The sequence below is a fragment of the Lissotriton vulgaris genome, chromosome 10 (assembly GCF_964263255.1).
Source record: "Lissotriton vulgaris chromosome 10, aLisVul1.2, whole genome shotgun sequence".
NCBI lineage: Eukaryota > Metazoa > Chordata > Amphibia > Caudata > Salamandridae > Lissotriton > Lissotriton vulgaris.
This window is the reverse complement of record NC_141698.1, coordinates 1,048,358,127-1,048,370,548: the sequence shown is the minus strand read 5'-3', so window position 1 is coordinate 1,048,370,548 and position 12,422 is coordinate 1,048,358,127.

The following is a 12,422-nucleotide window of genomic DNA, read 5'->3' as shown; positions in this document are numbered from 1 at the left end:
CGAAATGTATATAAAAACTTAGGAAGTACCCGCATTTTTAAGACATTGGCCCGACCAACTAAGGATAGATGAAAATGATCTATTCTCTCCAGCGAGGAATTTACTGTTTTTAAAACAGTGTTTAAATTCAGTTCCGGAATATAGATACTGGAAATGTAATTTTAATACCTAAATATGTAGCTTCTGTCACAGTTTTAATTTGAGGCGGAGGGTCCTGTCCAACACACAATACTTGTGTTTTAGAGATATCCAACTTATACCCTGAGAAGGATCCAAACTGAGTTGCCAGATCCTCGATTATTGGAATTGTCTGTTGTCACTACGACAATGTCATCCGCATATGCGAGAGCCCTATAATTCATTCGGGAAACTTGTACTGGTTTAATATCCTCAGTTTGATTTAACTTATTTAAAAATAAATCTATATATAAGGCAAACAATAACGGAGAACACGGACATCCCTGCCGAGTTCCGCGATAAATAGAAAAAGAAGGAGATTCCTGACCAGCTAGTTTAACAGAAGCCTTTGGAGAAGCATAAAGGGTTTTTAACGCAGAGATCATCTTTGGGCAAAAACCCTTCTGATAAAGCAGATCCCACAAGTATGGCCAGGCTACCCTGTCGAATGCCTTTTCGGCATACAACAGGGTAATTCCCATTGCCATCTTGGTCACCTGATCCCAATGCATTAAAGCGATCAAACGTCGACTATGATCAGTAGTATCCAGATTAGGAATGAAGACATGCTGAGAATACGAAACAATAGATGATACTATACCTGAAATTCGGGAAGCTAAAATCTTTGAATAAATCTTGCTATCAGCACTAATTAAAGATATAGGCCTATAAGAGGCCGGAAGGGAGGGTAACATATCTTTCTTCAGAAAGGCCAAAATTATTGAATGACGCCAGAATTCCGGTGCATTACCTTTCTGCGCTTCTTGAAAAGTTAGCATCAAGTCTTAGTTCAACAAATTACGAAATATCCTAAAAAATTCTAGCGGAATACCATCCAGTCCCACGGCCTTACCTAGGGCCAGAGAAAAAATAGCAGCTTCTATCTCTTCCCATGTTATATCTTTCTCTAAGGCTTCCGCCTGGTTTAAAGTTATTTTAGATATATTCACGCTGCCACTAAAGTTCAGAATACAGTCTGATGAAAAAGCTGTTACTTCATCCTTATACAATTTACTATAATATTGTCGGAACACCTCTAAGACTTCATCAGGTTTATCATGGGTATGTCCTGCATCATCCTGAACGCTATCTATACAGTTAGTAACCTCTTTTTGCCTCATTTTTTTAGCTAATATACGACCTGCATTTTCACCAACCTCATAAACTTGCGTTTGATGGACCACTATCTGTTCCGCTAATTTCTTAGCAAAAATCTCATAAAGCCTTGATTTATATATAGCCAACTCAGAAATTATTTGTTCCGTATCTTGAGAAAGCCTAATGGCTAATACAAGTTTAGATTCACACTCTTGTAATTTCTTGAGATGGGCTGCTAGTTGATCACGAGATTTTTTTTGGTTGTTTATTGAATAAGATATCGTCTCTCCACGTATCCCTGATTTAAAAGCGTCCCAAACCATTTGTATCGATGTAGATCCCCGATTAAATTCCAAGGAATCCGTTATCCACCTTCCCATATGTTCAATATATAGTGGATCGGCTAGTAATTTACGTTCAAAAGTCCATGAGCTCCCTTTAAAAGTAACACTTCGTTCCAATTTTATCTCTAACAAAATAGGATTATGGTCAGAAATTATTTTAGGAAAAATCTCATAGCGAGCATCCTTAAGAAAACGAGAAGTAATAAAAAAATAATCCAAACAAACGAATTTCTGGTGGGGAGCTGAAAAGAACGTATAACCAGGAGCTGCCACACCTTTAACAAAGCCCACATCCAATAGCCCAAATTCCTTCACTAGCCCTCTCATAGCTTTATATACCTTCTTCTTTTTCCCTGAGTACCCCTTTTCGCTAGTTATATCAAAATGACCCTCAAGGTGGATATTAAAATCTTCACATAATGTTAAGGGAGCGGGCCATCCAGAAAGCTCGATGCTGAGGTGATTTAGCATTTCTGGATCATCCAGATTCGGCCGTAGTTAGAGCAGATAGTCCATAAGTTGCCCGCAATAGAAATTTTGCTTATCACCCATCTACCATAAGAATTAGTGACATTGGATTCAGTGTCAGGTTGAGTGTCAGCGAAGGAATCAGGGTGGACCCCACAAAAGAGTCAAGAGGCGCAGACGGCATTGAGGACGGACCCACCTGTGGTATCCCACAATTTGAATTTAATTTGAATTTAAAATTACTTTTAAAGCGCACGTTCGCCAGCGGCTTCATGGCGCTACAACAAACAGAAACAGGGTGGGCAAGCCCATACAGGATAAATAATTCAGATTATGGGGGGAATAGTTTAATTAAAGGCTTTAGAAAACAAAAGGGTCTTGAGTTGCTTTCTGAACTGGGGGTAAAGAGTCAGGGTCCTAAGCTCAGGGGGGAGGGAATTCCAGAGGAGAGGGGCAAGGGTCGCAAATTTCGAACCGCCCCATTTCTTCCTCCGAAAACGCGGGACCGTAAGAAGGGACTGGGTGGATGAACGGAGGTCTCTAGTCGGGACGTAGGGGGTAATCTCAGAAGAGATGAAAGCTGGAGCCGTGCCCAGTCTCGCTTGAAAAGTGATGGAAGCTAGCTTGAACTGGACACGCTCGGGAACGGGGAGCCAGTGTAAAGATTTAAGGAGGGGGGTGACATGGTGAAATTTGGGTAATTTGAACACCAGGCGGGCCGCCTGGTTTTGGATCTGTTGCAACCGCCTAAGACTATATGCAGGTATACTGGCATACAGGGCGTTGCCGTAATCCAGGCGGGAGATGACCATCGCCAAGGTGATCAGTTTAAGGGCTTGAAAAGAAAAGAAACGGGACACCTTGCGTATAGTACGCAGTGAGAGAAAGGAAGAGGACACCACGGAACTGACCTGGGAGTGAAGAGTGAGTTGTGGATTGAGCTTAATACCTAAAGTTTTTACTGAGGAAGAAGGGACAGGTGGGGAACCGAGAGAAGGGGGCCAGAACAAAGAAGACCAGGGGCTGGATGAACCACCTGTTAACACCAGTTCGGTCTTATCTGGGTTAAGTTTTAGATGGTTGTGGTTCATCCAGTCACGAATATGGGTCATAGTAGATTGGAAATTAGAAATAGAAGACAGAGAGGAAGAAAGATCAAAAACAAGTTGGAGGTCGTCAGCATAGTTATATACTGAGACCTCCATCTGCTGAAGAGAGAAGATGAGCGGGGCATTGTAAAGATTGAATAAGAGGGGAGAAAGAGAAGAGCCCTGGGGGACCCCGCACTGAACTTTCCGGAAATCTGCGGTAAAATCACCCAGGCGAACAGCCTGGGTGCGGTCCCTCAGGAAGGAGGATAACCAGACCAGTGCAGTACCTCCGATCCCCGCCGCCCTGACACGGGAGAGTAAGATGGTATGATCAACCGTGTCAAAGGCGGCTGAGAGATCGAGCAGTACCAAGGCCTGGGTCTTATTGGTATCCATTCCCTCCCTGAGGTTGTCAAGGACCGAGAGTACCACGGACTCCGTAGAGTGTGCGGGCGGAAACCGGCCTGGCGGGGGGCTAAGACCCCATGCATCTCCACAAAAGTGCTCAGGGTGCGAGTAACGTGGCGCTCGAGCACCTTTGCTAAGAATGGCAAAAGGGAGATGGGGCGGTAGTTGGCTGGGACCGAGGGGTCCGCACCAGGTTTCTTGAGAATGGGAACGATGATAGCAGTTTTCAGAGGAGTGGGCACCACACCCTGGGAGAGTGAACTGTTGAGGAGGTGAAGAGGGGGATCAGAGCATGAAGAAAAAATGTGACGGAGGATGTGGGAGGGACAGGGATCAAGAGGGGAGCCAGATTTGACCAAGGGAATTATTGAAATGAAACATTCCTTAGTCAGCGGAGGAAAAGCGTCAAGATGACCCTTAGGGGGAGGACATCGAGGGTCCACAAACGTAGGAGAGGGAGGGGGAATGTTGGCCTTGATAATAGAAATTTTCTGAATAAAAAAATTATTGAGGGAGTGACAGAGTTCAGGTGAGGAAGTGGGTTTCAATGTAGCTCTGTCAGAGAATGCCAAGTTGTTAACAATCGAAAAAATTCCTTTCGATTGATTCTCTGCGGCGAGGATTTTGGAGGAGAAATAAGCTGTTTTAGCCCCTAAGATGGCCTGCTTATACTGGGCTAAGGTGTTGATAAACTCCAGTCTTAATAGGGGACAGTAATTTCTCCTCCAGGCACGCTCAGCTCTGCGTACCGCTAATTTGGCAGTCTTAAGATCCTCATTAAACCACAGGTTGGCATCCTTCTCCCGCTTAGATGTGACCCGCTTGAGTGGGGCAATAGAGTCACACCCAGAAGTGAGCCACTGGTTGATGGAAGCGGCTTGGGAGAGGGTGGATAACCCCTGTAGTGAGGGGTAGGAGGTCATAAGTGAGTCGGAGAGGTTGTCTAGATCTACTCGTCCCCAAGCCCGGACCCACACGTTTTTAGGAAGTGGAGGTTTGACCGGGGGGTATATAGAAAGGGTAAAAGAAATCAAATGATGGTCCGACCAGGAGCAGGGTAAAATAGAAACAGAATTTACAGGGCAGTTCAAAGACCAGATCTGGTCAAGCACATGTCCTTTAACATGGGTGGGGGAGTGGATGTGAGGTGTAAAGTTAAAAGAACAGAGGGTTTCAGAAAATTCCTTAGAGGAAGTACACTCAGCCGGATCCGACGGCCAAAAATTAAAATCGCCCAGGAGCAGGATGGAAGAGTTGTTAATAGCAACTGTAGCTAGTACTTCCAGAAAGGACGGAAGGAACAATGAAGGTGATTGGGGGGGACGGTAAATAAGTAAACAAGTAAGAGGAGGAGAAATAGAGGTGGTCCGAATGGCCAGGTACTCGGTCGTAGCAATATCAGGCAGAGGGAGAATTTGAAAGGGAAGGTCAGCTCGGGCAATAAGCGCTACTCCTCCCCCAGCCCTGCCGTTAAGACGGTCCGAGCGTAAGGCGTAATATGAAGCAGGCAGGGTAGCTAAGAGGGCGGGGAGGGAATCATCACGAAACCAAGTTTCTGTGAGAAACAGCAAGTCTGGGGCATGAAGGTCCAGCAGCACTGATAACTCATGCGAGTGTGCTACAGCGGATCGGGTATTAAGATAAAAGGCTTTGAGAGTTTTGGTGGGTACCAAGTTGGTAGTAACCATCGGAGGATTAATAGGGGTATGGTGGGGGGGAGAGGAAACATGTGACGGGGACAAGCCAAGTGAGGATATAAGGGAACTGATGGAGGCGGGTAGAGGCCAAGGGCCCTGTAGACTACAAAGGTCTACTGGGGAGAAGGTGAGCGAAAGGGCAGAATGACGTGCCCCTTGCCCCGGCCGGCCGCGGACGGGCGCAGACGGGCTTGACTTATGCGCGACTTCGGCGCGAAGTCGGCGCTCCCGCTGCGCTCGTCCGCTGCGCTTGCTCCAGGTTGCCATATATAACTGGTTGCCGTGAGCCACTAGACCGCTGACCTGCACGGTGGAGAGGCAGGGCGGAAGTGGAGCAGGACCAGGCAGGAAGTGTCGCTCGTGGGCTGACCCTCCGCTCAAACGGCACACAGCCGGGGCGGACCGGGGTCAAGAGCGAGAAGATGGAGGTAGGTTCCTCAACAGCAGAATATCAATGAAGGTTCGAGTTAGCCTGCATAAATGCACACGTGAGCGCGCAGCGCTATAGTCTCATTCAAGTTATTTAAAATATGCCAAGTACACAGCACCGCTATCAGTCAGCGAGCTGAGCGAGGTAAAATGCATAAAATCAGGGTTCAAATAGCGTGGGAGCGCGTGAGCAGCCTGCCACCGCTAGGATCTGTAAAAGTTGTCTGAGCGCGGGGGGAAGCAGGAACAAACAAATACCTGGGATACTGCAGCCACTAGACCGCTGACCTGCACGGTGGAGAGGCAGGGCGGAAGTGGAGCAGGACCAGGCAGGAAGTGTCGCTCGTGGGCTGACCCTCCGCTCAAACGGCACACAGCCGGGGCGGACCGGGGTCAAGAGCGAGAAGATGGAGGTAGGTTCCTCAACAGCAGAATATCAATGAAGGTTCGAGTTAGCCTGCATAAATGCACACGCGAGCGCGCAGCGCTATAGTCTCATTCAAGTTATTTAAAATATGCCAAGTACACAGCACCGCTATCAGTCAGCGAGCTGAGCGAGGTAAAATGCATAAAATCAGGGTTCAAATAGCGTGGGAGCGCGTGAGCAGCCTGCCACCGCTAGGATCTGTAAAAGTTGTCCCACCTGGAGGTATCCTCGAATCCTGGGGCCTGAAGGTGTTCCAGAGGGAGTTAGGGTATCAAAGATGCACATCATGGCTTTCTTGAAAGTCTCTACCTGTTAGAGCATCGCTGATGGACCTGGGAATTGAGGATACTTCATTCTGAGCTATGGGCAAGGTCGGACTGGGACAAAAAATAGATCCAGACACTAAAATAAAAGTGGCACCCATTAGCGAAACAGATAGCTAAAAAGATACGCTGTATAGGTATTTTGCAAAGTATGGGAGACTGCAAGCATTTGTTTGCTGCTGGCTAATGCTTGTACCAATATCAGGGAAATAAACAGCAAACCTGGTCTTCAAACAGGCCCACAAACTGCAAAAAAGCAGCCCACACACTGACTTGTCAGACCAGCCCGTTAGGCACTGCTAGGTCTTCCAATCCCGGCTGTGGGATTAAGTTCTTAGTTGGAGACTGGGACCAAGACATGGAGGCACCTTGATGTCTCTCTGACTTCTCATGACGACAGTGGCGGGACAAGGGAGAGTCACGCTTTGACTTCTTATAGTAGTTTTTCCAACTTGAACTTAACTGACGACTTGGAGTATATGAATAGGATGTTTCGCTGCAACAGCCTCGAGAACACGAATTGGTCCACGTCTTCTACTGGTGCCAACCCTTATGCACCTTCCGATGATGTTCAGTGATGTAGAGCTTGGCTTCATGGTCTCCGAATCACCTTGGGATTCATCTGGGAACAGGTCCCACGAGTCCTGGAGTTGTGCAAAGACCGTAGGCAACAGAGACATACCTGGAAGGGATCTGTCACAGACATTTGCTTGCGACAGTCCATACAGAGCTTAAACCCTGCAGCCTTCAGAGGGGATATAACCCCTTGCACACTGAGAGAAATATTTAACAAAAAAACTTGTCAAAAGGACAAGACAAATGTGATGGAGCTCGCTCTGGATCTGCATCTGATGGCGCGAAAAAAAAGGAAGTGACATCTGCCAGCAGGAATGGTGGGTACATGTTGCTCGACCGTCACTTCCGTGGCAGGACGAAGCTGACGTGGAGCAGCACGACATCACCTGCCTGCGAGCAGGAGCAATGCTGAGAAAAATCCAGGGCCAGCTCTATGGTGGTGCGATTGATGCCACCGCACTGAGCGCTGGCTTGGGGTGGGGGCGCCATGTTCATCGTTTTAAAAGCACCTGATGCTGGGTACATACTCCCAGCAATTTTCAGGCATCAATAAAAATGACAACTCCAGTGATTAATGTTCTTCTTGGAGAGAGACCGGAGTTTTGTCTAGTGGTAGTTTTGACTCATCATAGCGCAGTGGGTTCATATGCCTGCTGCAAAGAACGTGTCCCATTCACATGACAAAGTGCACATAAAATATAAGTATTTATTACTTGCAGTTTATAAGTTAAAATCCTAATATAGAGCAGTGAGCAATTAACTTTCATCAAAAGAGCTGCATGCAAAATGCAAGGAAAATATTAGATCTATATCATTTTTTGCCCACTCTTTCCTTGTCCTAATATTGCACAAGGGGTTCATTTGGGTTGAAATCAATTCTTATTGTTAAAGAAATCCCCAACAATGGTATTACATTTCAAATTTTGAATTTGTGCTTTTCCAGTCCAAGGACTCTTGAACTGTACTGCCTGCCTGAACGGATGATCTGACTTAAACTGGTATGAGTAGCGCTATAAAGCTAAATTAATCTAAGAGACAGTGGTTATGGAGACTTGAGGGGCTCTGTCAAATAGTGGTAGTGAGGGAACCCGTGGCGGATGTGGTCATTGGGGGGGGCGCCAGCAAACACTGCCACCCAGGGCACCATCGGTGCTAAAGCCGGCCCGGGAAAAATCTCCAGATTCGGTCTGGGGTCCGGCTTATTCATAAGGTCTGGAATCTGCAGTTAGGAGTATCCATCAGCAAACCTCTTACACCACAAGCCCACCTGCCACATGTACTCGTATACATATTGAACTGTAAATCCCTCATAGGCTGAACAGGGGGGCACCGACACCACCCCCAGAGACTTGTCCTTAGCAGCATTGCTGCATTCATCTGCCCGTTCTCTCCTTTAGTGCTCCTAAAATTAGCTCTGCTCGTCTGGGTTAATTCCCACATGCTGCAGCTGCAGCAAGAGCTGGGCGGGGGCAGCCGAGAAGCAAAACTTACCCTTGTCATCACCGCACAACAATTTTTACTTCAGTTTCTAGATAGCACGATGTTAGCTCTAGAGCATTGCGGTGCTACACCCGAAGCAGCACAGATCATATTCAACAAGGTCAAGTTCATTTTTTGTTATGTCTATTTTAAGCAAGGGATGAATAAGTGACTTGCTCAGAATCACACGATAGTGAACGGGCGCCGGGACTCGAACTACACTCTGCGTTGGCTTTTAACAGGGGGTCTGAATGGTTTGTTTGGTAGGCAGTGAGAGATTATCCGGGGGTGGTGTACAAAACTCGCCTCATAAAGATTGGGATGAGGGGGAGGATGGGGATGAAATGTGCAATTCGTGAGGCAGAACGCGAGCGTGACACAAATTGCCCGTGGAAGCCAGCCAGCATCCACCGCACCGAGGCCACGGAAAATGGCGACCCCAGATTTCAAGCGCTTTACAGGTTTTGCTGCAGAGAATAATCCCCGCGATTATCGGGCGTGTGTTGGACTAAATACTTAAGTGGGCAGGTAATGGGATTGATTCCCTTGATCCCAGGCTGCGGGGGGAAGCAGGCGAACACTTCACGACCGGGAGAGTGGCAGGGCGCTGGATAGGGTGAACAGGGGTTCCGGTTTTTACCGCCTGTCTCTTAGATTTCACAACATTCAGCACTTGGAGAGGGTCGACTGGCCAGTGTTTCATGTGTTGCATTGCAGCTATGGGTACCGGCCATGTCAGAAATCAATTTAATTAGCACTTAGATTAGAATAGTGTGTGTACAAGTTGTATTGAGTTTATTCCTCTTTGCCTTCAGTGTCTGTGTTCTCCATGTTCTCTATAAGTCATTCTCTGTTGGTCAGTGGGTGTAAAATTATAGCTCTATTCTTTTTTTTTTTTAAATATCCCTATTTTTGGTTTTAAAAATGTGGTCAACCTGGCTCTGGAAGTCTGAAGGCCTATCTAAGTGCTGTGAGAAACAACGCCCTCGACCAGTGGGTCATAACCCTTTGACTTCAATGGACCACCCACATAACCGTTGCTGTAAACCGGTTACCCCCAGTGAACCGTTATTGGAATACGGGCACCCCAACTGAGTCACTACTGGAAGTGGGGACCCTGCCTAAGCTTTTTCAATGATTTGAACCGCAAAACAATACACAACAAATACAGAAATAAGCATTCATCAAACAAATACACAAATTATGAAATATGTTATTTAATTCACAAACAAATATTTAAAAAATCTACATTTTAATTTTAGCAGGAAGGTTGGAGCTTTTCTAAATTCAATTGAGCTCAATCGTCGTCCATACTATATTCTGTTTCATGCACTGACACTGATCCCAAGAATCAATTGGAGGATACAAACTTAGATTTTAGTCTCCAATTTCAAATTCCTTCACATTTACAGAATGGTTTAAGATGTTCAATTTAACATTTTGCTTCTTTATTTATATGCACTTAATAAATCTGTTAATATTATTTAATTTTCTAAGCAGTTGCAGACATCCTGAGTAGCTTCATGGACCCCAGGTTAAAAACCATATCATCAGATAATTCAACTAATGTCCCGGATGCTGATTTCATAAAAAAGTCTGGGGTAGCGAAAGTGACATCATAGGCACAAATTTGACCCCCGGTGGCATCATAGGATTAACCCCATGTCCCATCTGTAGGCTTTAGATTTTCATGTGCAGGATTCAGTGAATAAAGATCTGGTGAGAGCCCTGCAAACCTTTTCCCAACCTATCTTTCATTTCGGAGATGGGAGATTTGGTGCAGGCTCAGAGAATTCCCCTCCATAAAGGTAAATCATATAGAGCCTGGCCGATCTCACAGAGAGTCATTTGACACCATGGCAGAGTCTTCCCTGTTTGATCATGGCTAAGGTGCTACGTGAGTTCAAGACATTCTACCCCATCAGATGACTCAAGCTCTATGTATTCTGATGGTGAGCAGTCTCCCACGGTGCCGCAAAACAGCGGTAAGCGCAAGAGTCAAGTCTCCAGGGAAGTCCTCTTCTGTCCCGCTGGTAAAGAATTTACATTTCAATCCATAAGATATCCACCTGAGATCCACCGAATGGATTTTATGCCAGGAGGTGGCGGAGTATGCACAAGCTCGCTTGAGGAAAGGGTTTGAGTGGGAAGTGCGCATTACCCTGCGATCGGAGTGCCCTCGACCTTCCTTAATAAGCAAAGTGGCAGATATTGTGGAACTTGACCCCAACATTGCGACATTCCTAAATAAATACACCAAAGATCCGAATAGGGGCATTGACAGAGCCTGGAGAGGTTGTCAAGACAAGTTGCTCGATATATCGATTCCTTCCATGAAAATCCTATCTTGCAGTACAGGCAAAAGTGTACAATTTCATGGTGGACCCAGACACTTTGTTGGAAAGGTCACAGCACACTATTTGCCTCCTTGGCAATGCAACATTTCTAAGAAGGGGCGTAAGTCATCACTTATCTGCATTGATCCTAAACGTGCCAAATTGGACCCTGAGGTACTGGGTTTTTCAGAACCGGTACTAATCCGGTAACCCAGCGGTGTCAGGGCAACACCCAAGGACCCCGGATTCCCCTGTCTTGGCAAACAGAGACACGGGATACTTTTTGATGACGTCAAAGACCAAAGTTTATTGGTTGCAACCAGGGACAGAGGTCTACGAAGTACACACGGGTAGTTCGACAGAGACTGCACCACCTCAATGAACGAAACTCGGTCTTTTATGCCGAAAATTACGCCTCTGGCCGCATTACAATTTACATTTGGTGCATACAAACTGACCAATGACCAAGTAGCATTTCAAAAAGTAGCGAATGACTTCAGTCAAAGATAATCCCACTTTCCGTTGTCAAAGCCCACCAAAACGATCGCACACATGCTTGGTTTCCTGTTCGATCAGGCCGGACAAACCCATCATAAAACCTTCAACCCAGATCGATGAACATGTCGTAAAGGAAAGGCAGAAACAGATGGAAAGGAGATAGAGGAGTGGGAACGGTGTGCCATAAACTCGGGCACGTCCTGCCCTTTGATCTTTATCAGGCCAGCTGCTGAACAAGGAACTGGCCCAGCGGGATTCGCCCCAGGCGAGGTGTCAGTTCGGCCAGTTCAACCAGAAGTCAGCTAAGGCGTACTTGTCAAAGACTCATTCGGCCACAGTCATCGGGCCTATGTTAGGGCAACCACACAAAATGGCTGCCACATACAAAATGGAACCCGGAGGTTCAGACTAAATCCTCAAATGCAGAGTGCTCTCCTAGTTGCAGTTACTCGTTTGCTCACCAGAGGGCGCGAGAGAGCTGAGAGAGCTGAGAGAGAAGCGAATCGCCATTCTGACCAGACGCCGAACAACGGACAACGCCGGTCAACGGCAGGCAGCGGGCTGATAGCGGGCTTCCGGCTGGGCTTCCCGGCTGGTCACTGGCTCTCCACCGCTCGTGAGGTCCGGAGGCTCGTTTGGCTCGTTTGGCTCGTTTGTCTCTGCTGCCGCGACCGCGGCCCTCGCTGCCCACGCTGTGGTCCGTGTTGCCGTGCTGCGCTAGCTGCTGCCACTGCCTTACCTCCCGTGCTGTGCGACTCGACGGACTGGCCAGAGTTGGCAAGTGACTGCGGAGTGGGGAAACTTGGGCAGCAAAGTCGGAGCCTCCCGCTTGGAGCTGGGGGCAAGAAGAAGGTGGCTGACTAGAGCCTGTGAGACCACACGACCGCACAACTGTAAAACAAAGGCTGAGGTGCTGCAGTGGAGTGTCTTGTTGTGCTCCTATCCTCTGTGCTCTTATCCCTTGGAGTGCCATACCTTGTGCTGGATCTGGTGGCTCCCTGCGCTACTGTGTGTGGCCCCCTGCTCTCTCTCATAACGACTCTGTAAATAGCCGTGCCTGCATCCCCTGCA